Source organism: Taudactylus pleione, unplaced genomic scaffold, assembly GCF_031769625.1.
Source record: "Taudactylus pleione unplaced genomic scaffold, aTauple2 ptg000155l, whole genome shotgun sequence".
In the NCBI taxonomy this organism is placed as follows: Eukaryota; Metazoa; Chordata; class Amphibia; order Anura; family Myobatrachidae; genus Taudactylus; species Taudactylus pleione.
The window spans coordinates 7,385,516-7,391,515 of record NW_028284557.1 but is presented as its reverse complement, the minus strand read 5'-3'; positions in this window follow the sequence as shown (position 1 = coordinate 7,391,515).

Sequence of the window (6,000 nt, the reverse complement as noted above, 5' to 3'; positions counted from 1 at the left end):
AACAGTGAAAAAATTATAAAAAGCAAGTTTTGGGGCAAAATAAATGCTGCAATTATATTAGGGGTACATTAAAATGGGCGCAAGTATATTTTCGTGTCATTTTAGGGCACTTTTAGAAAATGTTAAAAATACACCTGGTGGGTCACCTGCAATCCTAAAACACATGTCCCTTCCATACAGCCCCCCAAAATACTTTAAACCTATATTCCAAAACTTTTTATTTTTTCACCCCGAAAATTCCGCCATTATTGGCCAAATTAAGCTAATTAAAGATATATTTTTGTCTAATTTGCCATTAGGGGGGGAGGTTGTCCATGGGGTTCTGAACCAAGTCTCTGCATTTTTAGCCAAAAAATAGGATTGCACAATATGCATTTTGTGCAAAAAGTTCCCACCGGCAAATACTTTTTGCAAAAATGCTGTTAGTCGCGTCTAATTGAATTCCCCCCTTATGTATGAAGGGGGTCGGACCCTGATCTGTACAAGGCTCAGGGACTGAGGACCTCATTCAGAGTCGTTCATTGCGGCCGCTCGGTCGTACGCCACTGATGTTTGCTAAACTGCGCATGCGTAAAATTCGCAATGCGCGTGCGCAAACTAGCTATTACGATCAGAAATTTCTCTCTCCTTCAACTTGGCCAGATCGTTAGTTTGAGTGACAGGATGAGGCATTTGTGGGTGGTAACAGGGGAAGGTGCTTGTGAACGGGGGGGTGGAGATCCGAACGCAGGCGTGCCTGACTATGCAATCGGCGTTTTATGGGAGTGCATAATTAACTAAGTAGTGTCATGGTACATGTGACATGGGAGGTTTTTACACTGACTTGATCGTAGTGCTTAAGAGAGGTTATGGGCTACCTTAAGCTCTATGACCAGCTCCGATTGTTCACGATGGTCTCGATTAATCCTTATATGCCCGGAGATGATGTGTATTGCGAACGAGAAGGGGGCGTATTTTTAGTCTTACGGCCGCATCCTCCCCTCGCTCGTCCAGCTAACGATCCCAACTTAACGACGCAACTTGCGAGCGCTTCATTTGCATATCTGGCCCCTTTTACCTTACGACCGAGCGGCCACAACGACCGACTCTGAATGAGGTCCTGTGACCTGAGCTAATTCACAGGTAGATAGACACATGGTTTTTCCTGGTTCGTCAGTCTGAATGGGTCCTAAGATAGAGCAAGTAATTGTGTACCCAGAAAAAAAATCATGTTACAATGGAAGGGGTGCAAGTATATACATTATTTTGCATGCAGGGTAAATACTGACTGCTTTTGCATGTAGCCCACAAGTGCTGGACAGCTTTATTTTTACAATACAATTTACTTTTGAGGTTGGACATAGTGCTCCCAAATCTAAATCTCTCTGCACATTTAAATTTGCCCCACCTACAGTGCAACATGGTTTTACCAAGCACCACAGTTACTTGCTCGTTCTTACTCTATTCCCAAATCTGAATCAGACCCAAAAGCAAAGACAGCCATGGGAAGCTTCCACTGTCAGTCCTAACTTTTCTGCCTAAAAGGAACTATAGGTAGTCAAGGGGGCATGCTAGATGCTATTTTTTTTAATAGAAAGTGAGAAGCCACCTCAAATTTTTTAGTACAGTAAGTCTAACAACATTTCAGGTGGGATGTGGGTTGAGAGGGTGGTTCTTCTTAAATAAAGAAGGAAATATGTGAATGGATTATGGTAAAAACTGTGATTCTCAGGTGGCAGGAATTTTTTAATGATACATTTTTTTATGGAAACTATAGGGTCCAAGCATGCAAGCTCATGGTTAAACCATGGTTTCAAAAAGTCCTTGATCTGAGAAAGAAACGGGTAAAAATGAAGGAGCTCATTCAGACCCGCTCGCTAAGATGCATACTCTTGCTGCTACCGATGGTATGTATTGTGCGCATGCGTGTACCTTAGCAAAAGTTCACAATGCATTCGCTCACTGCACATAGACAGCCCAGCAGAGTGAGTGACAGGGGAAGCCGTTTGTAGGTGGTAACGGAGGCTGGCCATTAAGAAGGGGGGAGTGGAGGTGCAAACGCAGGCGTGCCTGAGCATCTCAACGGTTTAGAGGTGTACATAATTAAAAGACAGCATCATAGTACACAAAATCTGGCTTGTTTTTGCACCAAAGTGCTCGCAGTGCTTGCGGCAGGGTATGGTCAACCTCAAGCGCTGCGATAGCATCCAATGTCCCGATGGTTGCACACACTTCCTGGACATGACGTGCACAAGTGGGCATCTTAAAACAGGCTGGTGGATGTCTGCATACACTATGTGATCGCTGTCTAAGAAATACTGGGTGTGCTAATGTATTGCTGTGCGGGAGCACTGCTTAAGCAATTTGCATACACATCGTGTGATCGATCGCATCTAGCGAGCGGCTCTGAATCAGGCCCTAAGTTCATATAAAGCCAAAAGTCATGGCAGATTTTGATTTGTCATATACACTTCTATACTTTTTTTCCAGACTTCTTAAGCCCGGTACATACTGGAGCGATGTCTGGCCAATGTGCCATTTTATAATGAAATATCGCCTACATCACTCAGTGTGTATGCATGATTGCGCACTAGCAACGGTCGCCAGGTTTGATGTACTGCATATCAAACCTAGCGCTACCGCTAGTGGCCAGTGCATTGTTAATGAATGACGTAACAGTGGTCGTCTATAGTCGTCCAGTGTGGATGCACAATCACTGTTAAACGATGTGTACCTAGCGCGAAGTCACTAGCAACGGGACCCGGCGGGGGTGCAGGCATCGGCAAGTGCATACACACTTGCCGATGCTGGCAGCGACGGAATGACAGTGGGGGCATGGCCCCCCGCTACCGATATCGCACATCGGACCTGTGTGGGAGGTCCAGGTCAGGGCAACCCCTTTTCCCATGAAGACGCCGTTGGGGACTCCGCATCGCCGGGCGCGCCCACGTGGTGTGGCGCGTCACCACCAGGGCAACGCGGCGGGCCAGTGAGGGCCCGCCGCGTCATCAACCCTAGGAGGCCATGCGGCAGGTTATTTAAACCCCCGCGTGCGGCCCAGCACTTGGTGGTGTTTGGGAGTTGCCGGGGGGAGACGCATCATCGCTGGAGGGAATCCAGTACGCAGTCAGCGGATCAGGTAAGCCCTCAGTGAGGCCCCCTTTTGCTTGTATCATTAGGGCTCTGTGCCCTCATTGTGAGTCCTCTGTATCACAACCGTGCGGCATTAGGCCGAGGCCATTGTACACCCCCTTGTTAGGCTACTGTGCCCTAATTGTGAGTCCACTGCATCACCACCGTGCGGTGTTAGGCCGAAGCCACTGTACCCCCATTGTTAGGACATCATTCGGCGCTAGGCTGTGGGCATTGTCAGTTTGGCGCTAGGCCGTGGGCACGTTAATTCGGCGCTTGGCTGTGGGCATTGTAGGTTTGGCACTAGGCCGCAGACAGTGTTTTCATTCAGCGCTAGGTCGCAGGGATTGTTCTCATTCGGTGCTACGCCACAGAGATTGTTCTCATTCGGCGCTAGGCTGCACATATTGTTCTCATTCAGCGCTAGGTCGCAGGGATTGTTCTCATTCGGCGCTAGGCCGCAGGTATTGTTGTTGTTCTGCGTTTGTGTGTTGCATTATTGTTGTGTGTTATCCCCTCTCCCTTTTCCTCTTCTTGGGCATTTTTGTTCGGGTTGCACCCTTGTGCCTGGTACGTGGGTGCAACCAGTCTGAAGCCAAAAGTGCCAATGATGACCATCCACTAGTCCCCTTAAGGTCTGTCAGTCAGTCTTGTGGCAACAGGGTCCCTTCCAGAGTCTCAGCGTGTCCGACTTCTCTTGCAGGGTAGACCGTCACCGGCTGTGTTGAACCAGAGTCCCAGGACCATCGGTAGTAGTAACCTTGGCGGCCTGAAGGTGAGAGCCACGGGGTGCGAGAGGTAAGTGCCACGCCACACCTGCAAGGCAGCAGGCGCACACATCAGCCCACCCCGCGCCCCTCTTACTCATGCATGCAGGTCCGACGGACGATGTCACTGATGATGTGCGAGAGAATGCATCGTCAGTGACATAGTGCATACACACTGGACGATATGTACGATTAGTCAATCCGATGTGTCAGAATCGGCCAAATCGTTCATAAAATCTTCTAGTGTGTACCCAGCAGTCATGTCAAATGCCTAGTCTTTGTTTAGCAATATGAGCAGAGGAGAAGACCCTTCTATGCCCAGGGAAACTACAATATTGAGCACTCATCAGAGGCTCTTCAGGACTTAATGAATCAGGACAAAACACACTTTGTCCAAGTTAACCAGGGATGGAAGGATTAGGTTCAGTTAAGTTTCTGATTAGTGTTTAAAAAGTTATGGGACACCAGATTTGATATTGGGAAGGATCTTTACCTAGCTTGTGGATTGTGATCGTTTGTTCTTCCAGCATCTCTGATGGTAAACTGTGCAAATCATGAAATAAACAAATACGCATTAGCGCTTTATGGAAAGAGGAATATATACAATTTGAAAACCTATCTGACCCTATAAATATTGTCTTGATTAGGAATTTAATTACCACATTAACCTCTTCTTATATCCAGAGGATATTTTAAGAAGTAGTTATGTATTTAATCAGGACAACAAACTGTAATTATTTAAGGAACAATAAAGATTGAATTATGGCTGAAGGAAAGTGATTGGGTCAGATCTGAGATGGTAAAGTTTTGAATAACACAAAGCAAATGCAATATATAAGGGATTAGATGCTTAAACCTTGTATCATTTATCAGTCCCTGAATGCTACTGTACTTCTTGCTTATTATTATCCTTTAAGTCTGCAAGTTAAAATCTTATTTTCCCTATTATCATGTGATTAGAATATGATTCTTAGCAATTGCAGGAGATTGCATTTTTCTTATGGCATTCAGGCTGTCAGTGCTTATTCATGATCAATTGTTAGAAAAATGCATCCTGGATACACATGGTCACATGCTTTTATACACTGTTCATTCAGCTGGATTCTTGCTGCTTTCTGCTTTGTGCTGATTGGTTCTTGCTGCTTTCAATAGAAATTTAGGTGGGAGATCCTTACATGTTATTTCACGTAAGTGTTCCCATGTTCATTCTGTCAGCTGTTGTGTATTTTATCCTGACCACTGCCTGTGTACCTCTACTGTGCTAGTTGTTTGTCATATTAACTGACTGCTGTTTTTGTACCCTGACTCTGCTACATGAATGCTGTCTGGACCAACTACTGCCTGTGACCTTGACTTTGCTAAGTGTATGTCACCTGTAATGAGCTCTGCATGTCTACCATGACTATACCGTAGTCGCTACTTGGATCATCTATTGCTACTACTCACTTGTTGCATCCCTTGACCATATATTTGACTTAATCCTGCTGTGGCTTTGTCATTGCTGCTCTCTGTATCTGCCCACTGGTTATCTTTGGAACTACGTTGTGTATTGCCTAAATCATGTGGCAAAGATAATTTGTAAATAAACCCCATAGTTTCTTGCCTATGGTGAAACTGCACTTGATAAATTATCATTACTTTGAGTTTAAGTTTTAGGAAAAACAAAAAACATGAATAGGTGTACTTATAGGTGAAGGCCTCACCTAGATCGTTTCTGATAATTTATCAAAGGCATGAGTTTCATCATCATGATTAGTATCATGACACTAGTGAGAGTTGATTGCACTTGGGGCCTGATTCAGACCCGCTCGCAAGCGCACAGCGCTCGCAAGCGTGTCGATGGTCCCCCACTGCGCATGCGCCACAGCCGGCGTGCGCATGCGCGAGACCCGTCCAGCGACGGGAGCTCCATCGCTACGTGTCTCGTTACAAGACGGGGCGGCTGTCGGTGAGTGACAGCTCGCCCTGTTTTGTAGGCGGGGAGGGGGGGTGGCTGCACAAACACAGGCGTTCCCTTAGGAACGCCTGGCGTTTGTGGGCGGCCCTACTGACATCACTAGTGATGTGAGTAGTGGACTTCCTGCTCAATTACAGCAGGAAGTCCACTCGGGCTTGCAGGAGC